This window comes from Malaya genurostris, chromosome 3 (genome assembly GCF_030247185.1).
Source record: "Malaya genurostris strain Urasoe2022 chromosome 3, Malgen_1.1, whole genome shotgun sequence".
Classification (NCBI taxonomy): Eukaryota; Metazoa; Arthropoda; class Insecta; order Diptera; family Culicidae; genus Malaya; species Malaya genurostris.
This window is the reverse complement of record NC_080572.1, coordinates 85,269,671-85,292,248: the sequence shown is the minus strand read 5'-3', so window position 1 is coordinate 85,292,248 and position 22,578 is coordinate 85,269,671.

The window sequence follows — 22,578 nt, the reverse complement described above, 5'->3', positions numbered from 1 at the left end:
TCGAATCCTCCTCCACACGGTCCGTATGATGTGAAAATAAATTCGTCCAAGAGGAAATGAGAGCAAAAAGAAAAAGGTTGATCACAGAGGGAGGTTGTGTGAGGGGGAACTGAAAAAAAAACAGAATCTACATTACATGCATCATTCACCCGACTGTCGTGTCGGTGGAATCGCATGGGGCCAGAACACCATGTGCCAATCGGTGGAGGACTTTGATAACCCATTAAAGACCTTAGGCGATGGTTGGTGAATTTTGAAGTGTAAGGAAATAGTTTTTCGTCTCCGACAAATCCAGCGATAATTGGAGATCGTCTCTTCAAATCTTGAAATCATAAGAAAAACGTGGCCTCTGAGCCAATTTATTCTGATTCCTGATGATTGAACGTTGAAATTCATCAGCTAGGACAGATGGTCGAATCTCAGTTTTTGGTCCACCTGAGATCTTATCAGTTTACATAGTTGTACGAGTAGTGCATGTATGGAAAGAAATACCACAAGGTTAAGCGTGTTCCAACGATAATTTTGAAAAAAAATTCAAATGATGATTTGATTTTCAAAAAAAAAAAACAAACACAAGAAAAATGAGATAATTGATGAAATCTTTTTTGGAATCGATAGAACGATCAATATAATGTAATGTTTGAAGCAGGGGTGGAAATAAGCAAATTTATTGATGTACAGTAAATGTAAATAATCATCATATTATCGTTTCATATCACATATTTATTGTAGATATTATAATGAATTTTGTAACGAATGACTTTTGATAAGATAAATTTTGGTTTTACTTAAAATTTAAAAAGGTCTTCAATTTCATTTCCCACAATTTAAGACATAACCGTAATTTTAGTTTTGCTAATTTTTTAATTCACAGTGTTCGGTTTTTTGATTCTCAATTGGAAATCTTGATTCACATATTCATGCGCAAAATGGGCTTATTTCCACCTCTGGTTTGAAGATGATCTCATGTGAATGTTGACCGCCAAACGACGATTCATGAATAATTTATAGACCAAACTAATCAATGACACAAGACACGATTCACGTGTGATCTGTCGAATACAGTTTTGCCAAAAAGACACCAGCAAAAAATCACCCCTTATTAGGTACTTACTTTTCGAATACTACGTGGAATGGGAAGTCCTAGGCCTGCCATATAAAAAGTTGAGTTTTTACCGTTAAAACTTCTCGACTATAGTCTCCATTTAGAACGATACAATTGACCCATCGGCCCTCCAACATTTTGATGCCATTCGAAAAAAAAATTGTCAAATCCTTCAAAATAGGCTTCCATCTCTGCAATGACCTCAGCATTAGACGAAATTTTCTTTCCTAGGAGAAACCTTTTCAGGTTTGGAAATAGATAGTTGCTGAGGGCCAGGTCTGGAGAATACGGGGGATGGTGGACCACTCCGTACCGTAAATCATTCAATAGCTTGATGATTGAGAACTCCTCTGGCACGATCAGCTGTTTTTCAAACACTAGTGGATAGATTGTCATGAAATTTTCAATCAAATAATATAAGATGAAATAATACTTATGGCCACTGACTGCCAGTATATTCCTTTTCATTCAATTCACCTTTGTTGCCATACTCAAGTGAAGCTCCAAGAATTCATCATCAATTGAATAATTGTATCTAGTCATTGGAAGTTTTGCTTGCTTAGTTTCAAGTGCCAAGCAGCCCAGCTGCTTCATTGTCTTCGCTGTTGGTAGTGAGCAAGCTCGAATAAATAGACATGAACATCAACTCAAAATCACAAATTCTCTCCGATCAGAATTATAAACAGAGGGTGGCGGTACACATTTGCGTTTTGGATTATCACCAGCAAGTTTAAATCGACAATTTTAAACTGTTTGAAATGTAATGAGATGTGCTCCAAAGTATTAGAAATGAAAACTGAAGGAGGAAACAATTAAATTATGTTCATTCTGTCATTGATATTTCAGTTCAGCTGGAACTGATTTACCTTTACATCTATTATCTTGTACCAATTCGAATGTTTACATGAACCTCATTCGAAGGCCGCTCTCACACTATTGAAAGAGATATTTTGTTACTTCAAGAGATCAACTGACGGTGGTTAAACTGAGCTTCGAATGGAAGAGGAACGGAAGAAGAACTAATAAATACTGCCCGTTCGGTATGGCAGCGAAGTTTGGGTGTTAGAGTGTGAGGTTTACTGTAGTTAAGTGATCGTCAGTGTGTTTCACATTCGGTTTCAATTGAATTGAATAAAGTTTTACTGCGCTGATTGGGCTATCTAGAAGCTTGTTTTCAACAAAAATATACACGGTTCGAAACTATTCACGTCTATTCTGTGAGAGGACCGGGACTTTCCATTACATGGAAATTGTGTTACCACTTCATAGCTTTGAATTTAATAAAACAAGGACAACGAAACTAACAATACCTTTTTATTTTCAAGCTGATACAACCACAACCACAACCACAACCACAACTACAACCACAACCACAACCACAACCACAACCACAATTACAACCACAACCACAACCACAACCACAACCACAACCACAACCACAACCACAACCACAACCACAACCACAACCACAACCACAACCACAACCACAACCACAACCACAACCACAACCACAACCACAACCACAACTACAACTACAATAACACTACATTTCGGGGGTTTCTCACGATCCGTGTCGGAAATGTAGTTCAAAATTTAACTTAAAACTCTACCGTTGAAACAATTGAAGTTAAACAGTATATCACGATTAGAATGGTCATTCAAACTATTTGTTTTTGAATTTATGAGGTATGTTAAGGTTGTTCAATGTATTTTCGTAATATAGAAGGCGTTAATAAAAACTTCAAAATCTAAAGGTTGCTACCAGTATTAATTTGCTCTTTTTTTACCTTTTTTTATATATATAAAAAATAGGTATAGAATTCGCTCAAACTTTCGAAAATTTTTCCGAGGCCCGGAGGGCCGAATGACATATACCAATCGATTCAGCTCGACGAACTGAGCAAATGTCTGTGTGTGTGTGTGTGTATGTGTGTGTGTCTGTATGTGTGTTGTCAACTAAGAGGTCGAGATCTCAGAGATGGCTGGGCCGATTTTGATCAAACTAGTTGCAAATGAAAGGTCTCCCCGTCACCCAAAACGCTATTGAATGGTTTTGAGATCGGATGTTAACTTTTTGAGTTATACGAAGTTTTATGTCAAAATTTTCAGTTTTTTGACAGTATCTGTCACAGTTGACCTTGAAAACAGAATATGTTTTCTGAAAACAGAATATGTTTTCAGACTTAGATTCCGCACGATAATACCTATCCAACAAGCCATAGATTGTTAAAATCCGTCCATTTTTAACGGAGATATCGAAATTTTTGTGTAAACAAATTTTCCCCCTATTCCAGCAGTAGGAGTTTTGAGCGCTGTATGACAAAGAAATGCTTGGGAACAACAGAAAACACGATTTTTTATTCTAGGGCTGAAAAGTCACCACTTGTGGCTGAACACCCAATTTAAATCTTAATAATTTAATTTTAACTCATATTCCAATAAATAGTTATTTAAAAAAAAAAAAAAAAAAAAAAAAAAAAAAAAAAAAAAAACGATTTTTTATTCTGTTACATACAATTGTTTCTAAGTACCAAAAAGACTGTGTACAGCATCCTTTTTCATGACATTTAGCCTCGGACCGATTTTAGCACGGCTCGTTTTTGGCAACATAATCGTTCGAATATGACATATATAAACCAGATGATGGCAGATTTTTTTTAATTATATTGTTTTAAACTACTTACAGCAATAAATGCTGGAAGAACATAACATCCATATACCATTCGAATCAGTTCGTCGAGATCAGCAAATGCGTGTGTGACAAATAATTTCACTCAATTTTCTCGGAAAATTTCTTTTCTACAAATTCAGATTCATACGAAAAGTCGTATGCTCCCAAACAAAGTTCCTGAATTATGTTTGGTTCCGACCTCTGGTTCCGGAACTACAGGATGATATATGAAACGAAATCAAAATTGTGTAACTCATTCTACTCGTAGATGGCTGAACCGATCTAAGATTCAAATGAATTCCAAGAATCATCTAAGATTCAAATGAAAAGTTTCAAGATTTTATAAAACATTTTGCTCTTCAGCCAGATCCAACATCCGGTTTCGGGGATACAGGGTGATTGGTATAAAAATGTCTATTCCACATAAATTAATCAGGTTTATCGGGTTAGCAGATTTGGATAGCCGATAAAAAAAAATAACTTTTTGTCGATTCAGAAGGCACCTAAAAATTTAATTCGTGCTATGATTTCTCAAAGATGTCTTCACTGATTTTCAAATATTTTGAAACAAATGTTAACTATACAGCTATTCAGGAGAATTTATCTGACTTCGGCCATACCGATTTTAGAATTCCCGTTCCAGTATAAAATCGTTTCTCAAAGCTCAATCGTTTTCTCAAAAAAAGCCTAATCAAATATCAGAAACAAAAATTCAAATTAAAATAAACTTATATACAAAATTAATTAATTTTATCCAATTATGACTTCCAGTTCTCGAATTAAATGATGATGAATTTTTAAAATTCAAACCGATATAGAAGATGACAATCCCGAAAAGCTTCAAAGTTGGACTCAAAACTGTTGTAATTTATTCGTCATATGGCCATACGAATCGGTTTGGGTTATGCTGGTTCCTGAATACCGGCTCTGGAAGTACCTTAAATTACCGTAAACTCTAAAGTGGAACTTACATATCATGGCATGTTTAATCGATTATCACACTTTTAGATTTAAATTCGATCCGATTTGCAGTTTCGACATTACAGAGTAATGAGTGATTAAAATCTCAAATTGTCGCTTAAAACGACGGTCATTAAAATAATGTCATGAAAACTTAAACACCGAAGAATATTCATGCAAAAAACACATGCAGATTGGTAAAAAAAGGTATCATCTCACTGCTAGGTGGATTAAACACGTTTTGTACGTAAAGTTTTCATTTGCCTGTCTGTGTGTATCATAACCAATGTCCGTTTTTGTGCGATTTGAAAAGCACACTTCGCTTGTATGGCGTGCAATAAGTTTCCTATTTGAAATGTTTCAGAGCAGTAGTATTTGTTAAATAAAAGTCGGGTATGAAACTGTTTAAATCAACAGTCAGTCAATTTCAGAAAAATTGTTTTAATCCACTTTGTGGTGTGATGGTGCCTTTCTTATGTTACTCGTACTCTCATGAATATTACGATAGCATATTTCAAAAGCTTTTCATTGAATATTGAATAGAAACTATCATATCCTACAAATTAAAACAGTTCTGAATAATCAAATTTTGAAGAATGTCTTCCCCTTTTTTCAACATCGCTCTAAATGATGGTTTGAAATTATGAACATACTTCACCCTGCAGTTCCGGGAGTAGGATCTGGACGAAATTCAACAGCAGTATTCAGAGCCATGAGACCTTTCAAATGAAACTAAGAATTAGAAATTCCATTAGGTCATCACTGTAAAAATGAATTGAATTTTATTTTGAAGTGTTTGAACTGGTGCTTCCGAAACCAGGAGCTGGGGTTGCTTAACCAGCAACAGATATAACTTTCGAATAGGAATAGTTTTGAGACAAATTAAGAAGAATTTGTTTTCTTTTTGCTTCGTCACTCTGAAGTTTTGACTAATATTTTCGGTACTTCTGGGATCGGAAACTGGTATCCAAATAAAAGCCAGTATTGTTATATGAGTATGTGAGACCTTTCATTTGAATCTAAGTTTGTAAAAGTTGTTTCAGCCATCTACAAGAACATGAAGTGCTTATTTTTTGCTCATATCACACTGTAACTCTGGAACCGGGAGTCGGATCCGGCAAATGATTGTCGCATTTTTTACAATAAACCTAAGATATAGAACAAAAATAACCTTTTTTGTTATAATTGCGGAACGTGCAAATTTAAACAAGTTATATTTGCTACTTGGGTGCCTAAGAATTTTAATTTTCTGTTCGTTAAATAGTGAGTGCACAAGTTTCTTTTTCGTACTAGCTCGTGTTTCGATGTTAATTTACAGGCTAAACATGTAAGAATACTACTAAATGATACATGCAACTACCTGTAACTTGTTGGATTGGCGCTATTCATTAAAAACCCAAGTTCTTCGAAAACGAATTGACCTTGGGGGAAGGTTACTATAAGTGAATTTATTACTTTTTATGTATACAATCACGGGAATTGTTAAGATGACTCTTTTGTCGTGAATACGACCTACTTTACTATGGGGTGTCTTTTCAAAATTTACCCTCTGAGAGAGTGATAAGTTTTTAATCGCGAATATCTTTTGTTGTATCTAATGAATCAACATAATTTTTGCAACATGCCATCGGAAATATGATCACAATTTTATGATAAAATATACAGTTGTGTGACATAATCTCAAATAATTCAAAATTAAACTTTTCTGAAATGTTAGGTATAAACGATTATCAAAGAGGATAATTCATAAGGCGCGTTTGCCTTTCTCGTATTTTTAAAGCTAATAGCTCAGTGATCTGTGAAAAGGTTTATATAATCTAACTACCAAAAGAATCGAAATTTTTCAACTTAAGCGTGTATAGAAAAAGCATTAAAGTATTACAATAGTACACTATTGAAAAACTTGCCTCTTTTGACCCATGTCAACACCAGCCAATCAGAACGCGTTCTGAGGAAGAGAACAAAATATCTGCTGCTGTACAACAAATCGTTCGAGAAAATGTTTCGAATATCGTAGAGAGTTCCACAATTTGACCCTTCTGAATGCTAGAAACGAGTCCCTACAGCATATTGATAGTTTCTTTCAATAAATTATGCAAATCTGAAATGAAATAATCGACATTAAAATTCTGTATGCGGCTATTTTTATAACCGATAGGACCGCCCATTAGTGAAGAAGCTACAAACGAAATCACTTAAAAAGAAACCTGTCAACAAAAATTGGATCAGTTTGGATTCTATCGCCACTGTGAGCAGACGTATTTTGTGTCGTTTGTAAAGCTAGTTTCGCTTCCGACAAGAGCGATTACGTCACAGCTGCCAGTCATTTGCATTGGTGAAAAAGTAACGGTGGAGAGCATTACACAAAATCAGCCGTTCTAGTGGCTCTAAAAGTTTTCTAAAGAACTATTAGGATTTGTTGTTCGCAAATCGAAGGGAAATATCTTCAGTTTAGTACAAATCTTTGGTACAGTTTGGTTAGATTTGTGCACTTTTCGCTGTGTGAAATTTACAGTAATCGAGATCAAGTGATGCCTTCTTTGTTTTTGCGAAAAATGTGGAAAAGGGGAATGCTTGCATAATTTATACAATTGATCAACTAATTGATATTCGGAAGTGTTAAGGAACATGTCAGTTGTTTTCGTATTCACGACATCCAGTTATGTCTCTGACATTATCCACCCGCCTTTTTCATCAGAAACTTTAAGTTATTAAAAATTCTTTCCGCAGTAACTTTTTGGTTTTTTTTATTCACACAAATCCAATTAACAAAGAATGTGGATTTGAACTTGAATTCAAAATAAAATTATTTGTCTTTCTTGGTAGCTAGATAATTCCTCCCGGATTGCAAGGGTTCTCGGCAGATTGATACGGAGAAGTAACTGCATTGGCCCATGCACACGGTGACACCGAATAAAATGGGAAATAAGAAAAAAAATGCCTTACTTCAATCAATGCTCCCATCCACTTACCAACATTGAATCAAATACTCTGGTGCTGTTAGAGCTAAAGGTGTAATATGTAAATAATGCATTTACATCTGCACCACTTCGGTTTCGCTTTGTCCGTTTGTAGGAATGGGGAAACGTGCAATTATTTACAGCAATTTTCCATTCTAATTACTGTCAAGAAATGTTTCTATGGTATTCCCGAGAGTGATTGAGTGCGCAATCAAGTAGATTCGTACTGAGCCGTGCGGTTGACCTGAATGTTGCTGATTATCACAGTTTTAACAAACAAAAGTCCAAAATTCTCACATTCTGCTAAATTCAATGAACTATCGAAACGTAAGATTAGTAATTGCAATGCATTCTCATTTACAAAAATGGCTTGTGTAAAGCGTACACAGAAAAAAATAAGAATTTTACAGGTGACGTAATTTTACCAAACAATACAATTCATAACTACTCAACTTGTCAAATGACACAATATTCCATTCGTACAGAATTTTACAGGCTTCGAGTGTAATTTGCACTCGGTTACCAATTGTCGCTGTATGAATGTATGGATTTATATGCATCGGTGGCTCAGTCGATTAACTAGCGTGCTTTGTGATCTAATGTTTCTTGGTTCAAGTGGCGCTGTTGCTATCGATCTTTTGAGTTTAATTTGATCCAATTTGAAGACATGTTATTTTCAAATCACACAATTTTACATGTTTTTGAATATAAATTTGTGTGAAATATGATGCTACATTTATGTGCATGTTTTGTAAGATGTGAAATCACAAGATTGTTTCGAACTGTGTGAAGCATTATTTATCATAAAAATTTTTTTGAGTAGAACAGATACCCATCGGTGATTTTTTTAATTAGAACGCATTTTAAGCTAGAATTCACATTATAAGAAAATAAATTATCGAAACACGAAATTTTATATGAAAAAAATATTGAAATTAGTGGAGATGATTAAGTTAATGTATAACAGTAATTAAAGTTTTTAATATCTCATTTTGGGCTTTTGTATTGTATTTTTGAGGCATTCATTATGTTAAAACACAAGGTATTGCAAGTAATTTCTATGCATTGATGATGGTGCTTATTGAAAATTGTGACCGAGAAGTTCAAATCATCGCCACTGAACGATTCTTCATCACAAAAAAAAAAAACAATTTGCATCATCAACTTGGGAGCGGATCATTTCTCCGAAAGCCATTTCACTGAAAGTCGTTTCGACGAAAAGGTCATTTCGCCGGAGGCCGTTTCATCTAAAGGATTATTTAGCTTAATCGTACAATTGTATTAATGTGACTCTAGCCTTATTTTTAAGAAGCACCTAAGCAAAACAGAAAACACAAACGTTTGGTCAAATTGATTTGATATGTTCGGTAATGTTATATACATTATGAAAAAATGTTACTTTTTGGTATTATTTAAAGATAACACTTAAAAATCAATTTTCTATATTTAGTCGTTTGTCAATTTTTTAATATGTGGCCACTTGCAACAGTCGAGGCCCGGAGTAGAACGCACTTCGATTTTTCAGCGACGCTTCAACTGATTTTCACAAATAACAACTGAGCTCTGATAGCTCAAAGTTACCGTTCCAACTTTTTTGCACGCTTGATGCTCCGCGTAACTTTTTTTTGGCTTGGTATTAAGAGTGAATTAAGTTCAAAACTATTACAATTTGTATGTCATACTTGTTGCTTGCCAAACGAACCAACTTCGGCTATTCCGAACCTAGAAATCCGGTTACAGAAGTATTGGAAATAATGGCACAAAACTGCACTATTCATTTGTCTTCAAAATGGCCAAATCGATTTTCACAAACTTATAAATTCAATGAAAAAATCTTACAGTTTCATGCAGAATTCCTTAATTCGGTATGGATCCGACTTCAGGTTTCGGAACTACAGGAAAATTCGAACAAATTTTCCTGTTTCTATTTAATGAACAGTTGTTTTTGCGTATTTATGATGTTATGAGTAATATGAGAGATGCATCATTACACCACTAGGCGAATTAAAAAAGGTTTTTCTTAGTGCGTCATACGAGTTATTGAGTGATGTGTTATCACTTGTTTCAAATCGGATATATATTTGTAGGTGAATTATTATTGAGAATTTTTGTCGTGAATACAACTTACTTTACTATGGGGTGCCTTTTCAAAATGTACCCTCTGAGAGAGTGATAAGTTTTTGATCGTGAATATGTCTCGTTGTATCTAATGAATCAACATTATTTTTGCTACATGCCATTGGAAATATGATCACAATTTTATGATAAAATATTCAGTTGTGTGACATAATCTCCAATAATTCAAAATTAAAATTTTCTGTAATGTTTGGTATAAACGAGTATCAAAGAGGGTAGTTCATAAGGCGCGTTTGCCTTTCTCGTGTTTTTAAAGCTCATAGCTCAATGATCTGTGAAAGGATTTATATAATCTAACTAAAACCAATAGAATCGAAATTTTTCAAATTAAACGTGTTTAGCAACAGCATTGAAGTATTTCAATAGTACACTATTGAAAAACCTGTCTCATTTGACCCATGTCAACACCAGCCAATCAGCATCCTGATAGTTTCTTTTAATGAAATGCAAATCCGAAATGAAATAATCGACTTTAAATTTTATATGCTGCTGGACCGCCTATTAGAGAAAAAGCTACAAACGAAATCACGTAAAAAGAAACCTCCTAACAAAAATTGGATCAGTTTGGATTCTATCGCCACTACGAGCGGATGTATTGTGTGTCGTTTGCAAAGCTAGTTTCGCTTCCGAATAGAGCGATTATGTCACAGCTGCTAGTCGTTTGCATTGGTGAAAAAACAACGAAAAGGGGACCATCGTGGAAAGCATCACACAAAATCAGCCGTTCTAATGGCTCGAAAAGTTTTCTAAATAACTATTAGGATTTTTCTTTGCAAATCGAACTTTCCACAGTTTAGTGCAACAACAGAACAGTTCGATTTGATTTGTGCACTTTTCGCAGTGTGAAATTTACAGTAATCGAGATCAAGTGAAGCCTTCTTTGTTTTTGCGCAAAATGTGAAAAAGGGAATGCTTGCATAATTCATACAATTGATTAACTAATTGATATTCGGAAGTGTTAAGGAACATGTCAGTTGTTTTCGTATTCACGACATTTAGTTATGTCTCTGACATTACCCACCTGCCTTTTTATACATACGTGAGCTCCACAAAAACCTGTTTACAGTACATTGCATTTCAACCAGTAACGAGGTACAAATTACACACTTACTATTATGCTCTTTGACAAGGAAAAAAATCTACCGGCCGAACGCTGCCTCAGATAAATTAGAATGCCGATACCCATAAGCAACTAACATACCCATCTTGCACCGGGCGGGGGTTTGCAGCATACCGTTGTGCAGTGCATACGTCAACAACCAAGATAGTACAGGCCCAGCGGATATCTCTCCTCCATAAAAAACAATGCGCACGGTCCGGTGTCTACAACAAGAAGGAAGTATGCGAATGCCGTGCGCTATCGATGGAAACAGTGTGAAAATTATTATGCTCACAAGCCATTCCGGTAAGTGCTGCAATCCATAAAGCGCACTGTGTGCCGAACAACGTTTTCCCAAATTGGTCCGATCGAGCCGGGGTGTGTTGAAGGTGTATAATTTTTAGTTTTAGTTGTTGTTGCGAAATCTCAGCAAACGGCAGCCCCCCCCCCTGTTCTTCCTCCCTTCCCGATAGTAAACCTCGCATAATTTCCTAGCACATGCAAAGATCTATCCTGGTGCAACACTGGCGTTAAATTCTATTAGTTGAAAGTTTAGTTTCAACGGCGATAGGATCTGCTCGCAATTTTGCCAAGGTACAAGGGCCGACCGATTGGCCGGCCAAGTCGACGAAGGATGGATGCTGTTAAAGCTGCTATCAACGATGCAATAAACACGTGAATGCTGTAATTTTATGAACCATGCATGGTGGGGCTTTCAGTGATTGGAGACCCCGATGGAGATGTTGTGCATTCGATTGAAGGGTTTTTGTTCTGGGCGTTGTGTGCATCTGCCTGCAAATTGATGTCTGTTATGGTTTCCGGAGGGCAACAGTGATACGAGTTGACCTAGAAAACTTTCTGACTAGAATTAGGAATTGTGTTCGATGCATGCTTTTCTGGAGCAATTTAGTAGATATGCGACGCTCAAACTCATTAGACTAAGGCTTTCTGTGCATCGATTACGAGAACCCTCCATTCGTAGATTTTATATTCACCGATTGAAAGCCATTCCAACAAAATATGTAAATTGTTTGTATGAGAATGTTTGGCGTTCGTACGCTTTTTTTTATTGTATTCCAATAAACAGACAGACAAAAAGGGGTAAGCCAAGGTTAGCTGTAGTTGACACACCTGGTCTCCGGTAATAATTAGAAGCCAAAAAAAAACAACAAACCGTAAACCCCTTCTTTTCGTTCTCGTGTCATTTCGGGACGTAAAACTCAAGCTGCGCTAAAATTTCCGACCGGGATCGGACCATTAATTTTGCTTATCGTTCAAGCGAGCAAATTTAGTCGCCAGCGTCTTTGGCGATATCAACTTTCTAACGAGTATTCAATATTTATTCGCTGATTTCGGGGAAAATTTTCTAACATGATAATTTGTGTCATCTATATCACGTTAACCGTAGCTCGGCAGTGTTGGCGACCGGGGCACCCCTTTTTTCGGCTGAGCAAAGGGACACAATTTCCCGGGTACATAGAAGAAGACAACGCAGTGCCGGCCTGTGGGAGGGTTGTGTAATGTTAACCAACGCGAAAATAGGAAGATGAAAGGAATTCAATTTGATCCAATCTCCGTCAGTATTGGGCTGAATCATGGACTCCGGTTCCGTTGCCGTGGCGGGGGGTACCGCACCCAATCGGTAGGTTTTCGATTTTCCGAAGAAAATTAAACCCTTTCCTTCGGCGAATGTTGGTTTGTGTAACTATGGCGGATGAATACGGGAAGGATGGGAGGGAAAGTGTTTTCTAAGAGGTTGTCGAATGCTTTCTTCACTTGATGATTACGTCACTATGATGATCGGTTTTCTGTTCAGTTTTAGAGAAGGTCTTTCATAATGGATTGATTTCTTGGATTGTTTGATAAATATCGTAGAATCTCTGCAATTTTGTTATTAATGGCAACGTTTATGTGATAAGACGGACACATTTTGCGGTTCGTTGAATAGCAACAAACAAGTTTTTAAAACAGTGAGAATAGTGCTTCAACTAAGCCTATTCCGAATGTGTGTATGTGTGTTTAACCCTACACTAAGCTCTTCATTAGACCTTATTTCCCATCCCCAGGCCATTTTGGACAAAGCAAAAACAAAAAATCGAAAGAAAACTTTCTTTGCCGGACTCCGTCTTCGCAAGGCTAAAACACCATTCTTGCCAGCAGCGAATCCCACTCTCCTGGATACACCACCCCCCACCCCCCGGTCCAGCTACATTGGATTTTTCCACATCACAACTCTCGGCTCTGTTGTTTCTTATATGACTGTCCGTTGCTATGACAGCAGCACAGCGTAGCTTTTCTACCGCATGCTGTATCCCGACATCCTCACAAAACCAGCGGACCGATCGTATACATCTTATTAAGAACTTGGTCTTAGCGTTTTCTCATTTACGCGTGAAAAACACACGCGCTCTCGCTCTGGCAGACACAGTGAACACACGGACCGCCACCGCCGACGCGAAGGAGCACACGAACACAGAAATACTTTTAATTTTCTTTTTTTTTTGCTTAATAGCGTTGGTGCCCGGGTGGTATAGGGACAAGGATTTTATACGGCAAGGGACGCAACCGATGGTCTAATGAGAGTAGCGTGAGTGAGTGAGTGAGTGAGTGAAGGAAGTGTGTGCCGGCAGCAAGGGGGTGGCAGGCAAAGTTTCGTCGAAGAAAAACAAAATGTGTAGCGTGTGCACGGGCTGCCTCCCGCAGCAGCAAGACGTCCAGGTCTGGAAGACGTTGCCGATGACGACGGTGAGAGGGAAAGTTTAACCAAAGAAAGAATGGGGAGCCCTCACCCTCCGCCGGAGGTTGTGTTCGCCTCAAGATGTCCACCCCTTTCTGATGGCCCGGCGAGTTGACGGTCGCTTAGTGCTTTTTCTTCACTTGCTTTTCGATAGGCGAATATTAGTGGATCCTGCGAGAAGAGTATTATGGGTGCGCGGTGAGTCTTGACGCGAAGTTGACAAAGAAAAAGCTTGAGAACAAAAACCAACATTGGGTTAAGCTATTGCATAAAAAATATACTTTAAAGTGACATATTCTCATGTGGTTTTCGCCTAAGATACCAAGATAGTTTATTGAAACTAACAATTAGCATTGTCATTGAAATCAGAGACCATCCTTGTGTGTGTCGCCGTACCGTTATCCTGCGGTACCAATTAAGCTTGTTACTTCTAGGAATCCTTTGTAATAAATTTCCGAATACCAGAAAGTATGGATATTCAAATTTTATTCGATATACTGATAATATTAAAGTACAACAACAGAATATTATTCTCAACATTTGCTACTTAGCCATTGTAGACTAGCTGGCGTACCTTCTTGCGAACGTTCCTCATTAAATTCCGTACAGGCTTCTTGGTGACAAGTTTTGACACTTTTTTCCAATCTTTTTCGAACTGTTGAATGGTTTCGGCTGCCGAGACATGTTTCCTAAGATGTGCCTTCGTTAATGCCCAAAATTCCTCAATTGGTCGAAGTTGTGGGCAATTTGGTGGATTCATGTCTTTCGGGACGAAAGTGATATTTTTGGTAGTATACCATTCTACCGTTGATTTCGAGTAGTGGCAAGAAGCAAGATCTGGCCACAAGACAACAGGATCCTTGTGGCTTCGAATCATGCGTAGAAGTCGTTTTTGTAAACATTCCTTGAGGTATATTTCGCTGTTGATTGAAGCAGTGGTGATGAAGGTTTTCGAAATCTTACCGCAGCTACAAATTGCTTTCCAGACAATACCTTTCTTACCAAATTTTTCGACTTCAATCGATGTCTCGGACTGGTTTAACACTTGCCCTTCTCGCACCGTATAATATTGTGATCCCGGCAAGGATTGGTAATCGAGTTTTACGTAGGTTTCGTCGTCCATGATTATGCAGTTCAAATTTCCAGCAAGAATTGTATTGTACAGCTTTCGAACCCTCGGCCTGATCGATGCATCTTGTTTCAGACTACGTTTTGGTTGTTTCTGCTTCTTATAGGTTCGAAGATTCAAACGTTCTTTAGCACGAAGAACATTTGACTTCGAAGTGCCCACTTTTTTTACCACATCCCGAACTGAAACCTCCTACTTTTGCTCGAACGCCTTCAGTCTTTGTTTATCCAACTGAGGGTTAGCAGGACCTTTCTTTCGACCCGGTTTCGGTTTATCCTCAAAGGTGTTATCCTCACCGAACTTCCTGATTGCATTTCGCACGGCTTTTTCTCTTCTCCTTCCATTTTTGCTATCTTTCTCAGTGACAGTCCACGTTCTGTGCACCATTTTTACACAATTTTTCGACGTTGTTCTGCTGAAAGTCCACGCATTTCTAAACAAACGAGTGAAAACGAATAAACAACTGCGCAAGCGGTTAGAAAGGAGTGTATATAACGGGACGCAGCCATAAAAGTTGACAGATTCTGAACCATTGCGAAATGGCAGCGGTTTTTGGTTGCGTCCATACTTTCTGGGACAGTTTTTAATCGTTTGCGAGCTTCAGCTTATCAGTCCATCATTTGTTCTACATTTTCGGTGATTTATATCTCCTTTTTCAATGTTTCTATAAAAAATTAGTGCTGTTATAATAATGGTTGTTGTCCAGTATAACGTTGCTTACAGAAACTAGGTCTTGTGCTGTTGTAGATGTTTTTATGTCTAACATAGAATTTTTCGACCCTAATTTGCACTTTTAATTGTTAATACTTTTTACCTTTCTCATATAGGTTAAGCAATCACTGTGAAAACCGATTTTACAACCGAGGCCCGGACGGCCGAGTGTCATAAACCATTCGATTCAGTTCGCCGGGATCACAAAATGTCTGTGATGTCAGATGTCAGAGATGGCTGATTCGATTTACACAAACTCAGATTCAAATTATAGGTCTTATGTTCCCATAGACTGCTGTTAAATTTTAACTTGATCTGATTTTTGGTTCCAAAATTACATTTTTTTGTACCAAAAAAAGGAAAAAATTGTCACTTTCATTCCACAGTCTTTCAATACAATCAAGGAATTGGTGCTCGAGAATCGTCGATTACAGTCAATTGGTCTTACTGGGATCGTTAGAATATCGGAAGGATTATATGATCAGTAAACCAACCAAGTTTTAAACCGGTTTTTACACTCAAAATTGTTTTTTACTTTTTTATTTTTACAGTAAACCAACCAGTTTTAATCCGGTTTTTGCACTCAAACTTGTTTTTTACTCTTCATGCAAAAAGATGTTTATAAACGACTATTGCAAAATTCGTGTCTGTCGTTGTTTTTTTTTGTAAATAACTATTTATTGGAATATGAGTTAAAATTAAATTATTGAGATTTAAAATGGGTGTTCAGCCACAAGTGGTGACTTTTCAGCCCTATTATATATATATATATATATATATATATATATATATATATATATATATATATATATATATATATATATATATATATATATATATATATATATATATATATATATATATATATATATATATATATATATATATATATATATATATATATATATATATATATATATATATATATATATATATATATATATATATATGATTTGTTTATTACCATGAGGACATCATTTGCTTCCGCAATTCTGAGATTTTTGTATTGTGTAATGGGGAAAAGGAACTTATATACAAACTTACTAACTAATACAGAGAGCGTAGCGTTTTGTCGGAATTTGCTTATAATATTATGTGACATTACATCTAATGGTTCTATATTTGTGAGTCTGTGTAACTCATTTGTACTAAACCAGGGAGGACGCTTCAAAATCATTTTCAGAATTTTATTCTGAATCCTTGGAAGCGTTTTCTTCCTGGTGGAATAACAACTTGACCAAATTGGTACTGCATAAGGCATGGCTGATCTGAAAATTTGTTTATAAATTAACAATTTGATTTTTAGGACAGAGTTTAGAATTTCTGTTTATAAGAGGATATAAACATTTAATATATTCCTTACACTTTGCCTGGATTCCTTCAATGTGATCCTTGAAAGTGAGTTTTTTGTCATACGTTAAACCTAAGTATTTAGCTTGATCAGACCATGTCAATTCCAAGCCATTCTATTTGAGAATGTGATTGTGTTTGGTTTAAGAAAAGAAACTCTTGGCTTATGAGAAAAGAAAATTAATTGCGTTTTTGCTGCATTTGGTTTAATTTTCCATTTTGACAGATAATCACTGAAAATATTTAAACTTCTTTGTAGGCGATTGCAGATCACTCTTAGATTTCTACCTGTGGCTAACAGACTTGTGTCGTCACAGAATAACGATTTCTGACAACCAACGGGTAGATTTGGAAGATCAAAAGTGAAAATTTTATACAAGATTGAAGCTACGTTCGAACCCTGCGGAACACCTGCTCGTACGGGTAGCAATTCAGATTTACAATTCTGATAGCTAACCTGAAGAGTACGATCAGTTAAATAATTTTGAATCATTTTGATCAAATAAATAGGAAACTGGAAATCAGACATTTTTGCTATTAAACCTTTGTGCCAAACACTGTTGAATGCTTTTTCTATGTCTAGAAGAGCAACTCCAGTGGATAAACCGGGAGATTTATTTGATTTTATCATGTTCGTTACTCTGGCAAGTTGATGAGTGGTTGAATGTTCATAACGAAATCCAAACTGCTCTGGTAAAAAAATTGAATTCTCATTTATATGAGACATCATTCTCAACAAGATAATTTTTTCAAAAAGTTTACTGATAGAAGAAAGTAAGCTAATTGGTCGATAACTTGATGTTTCTGCTGGATTTTTATCAGGTTTGAGGATAGGAATTACTTTAGCGTTTTTCCATCTTTTTGGGAAGTAAACTAATGAAAAACACTTGTTGAAAATTTTAACCAGGAGTCTCAAGGCAACATCGGGAAGATTTTTAATAAGAATATTTAAAATTCCATCATTACCAGGAGCCTTCATGTTTTTAAGTTTCCTAATAATTGATTTAATTTCATCAAAATTCGTCTCAATAATGTCATCTTGTGATAACACTTGGGTTGAAATATGATCATATTTCAGTGAGACTACATTTTCAATAGGACTCACAACGTTCAAATTAAAATTGTGTACACACTCTAACTGCTGAGCAAGTTTTTGAGCTTTTTCTCCATTTGTAAGAAGTATTTGATTTCCTTCCTTGAGAGCAGGAATTGGTTTCTGAGGTTTCTTAAGAACCTTAGAAAGTTTCCAGATAGGTTTAGAATATGGTTTAATTTGTTCAACTTCTTTTGCGAAATTTGCATTTCGCAAAAGAGTAAATCTATGTTTAATTACTTTTTGTAAATCCTTAACTATGTTTTTCATAGCAGGATCACGAGAACGTTGATATCGTCGTTGACTAACATTCTTTAACCGAATGAGCAGTTGAAGATTGTCATCGATGATAGGAGAATTTAATTTAGTTTGAGCTTTGGGAACTGAAAGATTTCTAGCTTCGATAATATAATGATTCAAATTATCAATTGCTGTGTCGATGTCCGCAGAATTTTCTAAAATAGTTTCATGATCCACATAATTTTCAATGTGAGATCTATTATCCAACCAATTAGCTCTATGATAGTTGAATATAGAACTAATTGGATTAATTATAGCTTCGTTGAAAAGTCTGAATGTTACAGGAATACGATCTGAGTCAAAGTCAGCATGTGTAATCGGTTCACTACAAATGTGACTTTGATCTGTTAGAACCAGATCAATTGTAGGCGTGTTTTTCACGGAAGAGAAACAGGTCGGATTACTGGGATGAAGAACTGTGAAGTAACCAGCTGAGAGTTGATTATGAAGTATTTTACCATTACTGTTATTTTGCCTACAACTCCACTGGATATGCTTCGCATTTAAGTCTCCTATTACGAAAAATTTCGGTCGATATCTTGTGAGTTTTTGCAAATCGCCTTTAAAGAAATTTAATTGTTCGCCGGTGCATTGGAATGGCAAATATGCTCCAACGATGAAATAAATTCCATGAATGGTTTCAACTTCAATTCCCAAGCTTTCAATAACTTTAGTATTGAAAGAAGATGAAATTCGATGTTTAATTTGCCGTTGGACAAAAATGGCAACTCCACCACCCATTCCAGTAAACCTGCCAAATCGATGAACCACATAATGTGGATTACTTTTCAATTTGACATTTGGTTTAAGAAAAGTTTCTGTCACAATGGCAATATGAATTTTGTGAACTTTGAGAAAACTATAAAATTCATCTTCACTCGATTTCAAAGATCGAGCATTCCAATTTAAAATATTCAAATAATTATTTAACATCACTGTTAAATTTCAAATTCATTATAATATTATTTGCAAATTGCCATCCGATTTGAAAAGTTTCAAAAAGTGATGAAATCGAATTCATTGGGATGATCATTTGAAAAAGTTGATCTTGTAGGTAGATTTTATTTTCTGTTATATCGCCTAAATCGACTTCATTTGAAGAAGCGTATGGCATTGAAGGAATATTTGTAGGTAGACTGCCATTAGAGGAAGATGATTTGGCCGGTCTACCTATTAATAAATTGTTTTTGTTAGAAGATGAATTGGAAGGTGTTCCTATGTTTTGATTATACACATTAGAAGAATTAAGTGGTAGTTGTCTACCTGTTACCAAAGCGTAACTCTCATTAGAAGAAGATGATGACGAGGTCGATCTACCTGACAGTAAAGTGTTTTCGTTAGAAGACGAATTGGAAAGCGTACCTGTTTATTGTTTTAAATTCGAAGAATTAGGCGTGGAATTTGTATCGTTTATTTTTTATTTTTAGGTATGTTCTGTAAATTTAAGGTCGTTGATTTGATTTGTCGTCTATGCGATCGAGCGTTTAAAATTTTTTCCCTGACAGGACATTTCAAATAATTGGATTTATGATTTCCATCGCAATTTGAACATTAAAATTTATCAGTGGTTTCATTCATTGGGCAAACATCTTTCGAATGCGATTTACCACAATTCAAACACCGTATATTCATATGACAATTTTTGGTTCCCTGACCGAAGCCTTGGCAACGACGACATTGCGTTAAGTTTGCAATATGATTATGCCGTTTATAATGTTCCCAATGAATTTTAATGTGAGAAATGAAACGTACTTTTTCTAAAGTTTTCAAATTGTTTACATCACTTCGATTGAAGTGTATTAAGTAAAGTTCATGGGAAATTCCAGAGCGTGGTTTAGAAGTACCATTCGCTCTTTTTTCATAAGTATTACTTGGGAAGGGGCAAAATCAAGCAATTCTTTTAGTTCATTTTTAATTTTATCAGTACTTTTATCATTTCATAAGCCTTTCAAGACAGCCTTGAAGGGTCTGTCTGATTTTATATCATATGAATAAAATTTATGAAGTTTCTCGGACAAATATCGGATAAGACGTTCGTAATCTTAAAAATCTATCAACCAAGACTCGACATTCTCCTCTTCGTCCGATTTGAAATGAGACTTTTACTTCCGGGAGAAAAGTAGAAAGCTCAGTACGGAATGCTTTGAAGGCGGAAATCATCACCGTCACTGGTGGCATAGATTGTTGTTTCTTCCCAGAACGTCAATCGTCCATTTTGGGAATTTTTGAAAAAAATTCTTCTATGTCGCTACAATCGGATTCAGGAAGAATCTCGTAAATATTGTTAAACGGCATAAGATCAACGGAAGGGAAATCCGTCCGTTGTTTTTTATTTTTACATTCAGATTCTATAAGATCGTGAATGTTATTAGAAAAATTTTGAATAACGGATTGTGATTTATTCCGTATTGAATTATTTTTAGCCTAGGGCTTGTTGCATTTCCGCTTGGCCGCAGGCATTTTTGAAATGAATGAAATTTGAAATTAAATTAACTAGGCTAAATTAGTCTTCGAATAGACTCCTAGTTTGGAAAAGTCTTGATAAAGACTGATTTTGTGGTAGTCTTAACAAAGATTGATTAGTTCGAAGAATAATTCTTTGAATAGCTAGCCTTAAAAAAGGATGTTTAATTTCTTAGTCTTGAAAAAGACTGATTATATTAGAATATTACTCTTTGTATAGCCTTGAGAAAAGCTGACTAATTGTTAGTCTTCAAATAGACTGTTAGTGATTCAGGTAGCCTTGAAAAAGACTGAAGCCTCGAATCAATGAAACTCTAGGTAGCCAAAAAAAAAAAACTTCCAGGAGCCAAGAGCTATTCGACTGTTCAACACCGACTGATTCGTGTCTGTCGTGGTTTTGCTTTCTCAAATACTTGAACGGGGTTTTCAAACTAATTTGTACTAACCCGATTTTGGTATTTAGCCGTTCAATTAATATTACCTATCAAAAGCTTATCACTATATTATTAAATCGGATTATTGTCAAAATCAAACGTTGATTAGCAATGATTAGAATACCATTTGCCACATATTTTGTTTTTTTAATCTGAAATATAAGAAACCGTGTCTGATTGTGGTTCATTCTATACAAGCAAAACTTGAACAAAAGTTTGAGCGAACGGTGGGACAGCTCTTAGTTTACGAATTGGTTCACGAAATAAAATTATTAAGCTAATAATTTCAAAGAGCATCACAATCTGCTTTTATTACAAATCATCACCCTTCGAAGGCACCGTCATATTGGGTGGCAGAAGTCCTTTTCGTCTTGGTTCATTTTTGTTTTCCATAAGCCCATGATGAGGAACGAGGGAATTTTCAGGCTCCATGAACGGACAAAGACAGAGCTAGGAAAGGAATTAAAAGAAACGAAATGAGATGAGAAATTAAGGCACCCTCGCGATTTTCTTGGTGCTCGGAATCTTGCATGGGCGAGTGAGTGAGTGTAAAGGGGTGTTTTTTGCCTCCTCGGTTTATGTAAATATACGACCTGTACACGGCGGTCGGGGGAAGAAGTGCGTATACTACACATTGGCCATACAGAGAGCATCATCAACAATGACGACGACGACGACGACGAAGACGGCGACTACTGACACTGGTGCTCTGCTGTCTCGGGTTGATGAAAATTTATGTATTCTTCAGATGCCACGAGTAGGTGTGGGTGGTGTTGGGTTGACATTGCAGCAGGAGCAGGTTTAGTGGAAAACAACGCAAACGTCTCACCACGACCGATATGATAAGAAGAGTGGAGAAGCGTTTCGGCGCTGGAAAGGACGGGATGCTAATATCGTTTGCGCTGAGATTGGTACGGGGGAAACGGAGGTGAAACACGGTTTGTGGAATTAAGCGAAAAACTCCTGAAAACAGATAAAATGTAAGATGCGGAGATTTGAGAAAATGCCTCCTTCCGACGTTTGTATCGCAATGCGTAAGAAGAAAGTGTGTTTTTTCGGCAAAAGGGTGGCAGTTTGGTTTGGAGAGAGAATGTGTAAGCTCTTTATATGACTGTGATAAGAACGAAAGAGAGCAAGACGTGTTTGGGGCTGTATGAAAAGAAGCGAAAAAAGGAGAATATGTGCGCTATGTGTTTGGTGTTTATATAGAGTGGAAGGATTCGATGGAATGCGGCAGTGCCACGTGTACATAAATAACCCTTCCGCCGAGAATGATATTAGCGTGTGGGTGAGGGTTGTCACCAAAGAGCCAATCGGGTTATTTGACACGCTACAACGAAACGTTCGACTTTTGCAACTAATGGCGCGATATGTGTTTCAATGATTTATATCTTTTGACATTTCGATTTTCGTTTTTTGCAGTGTAAAAG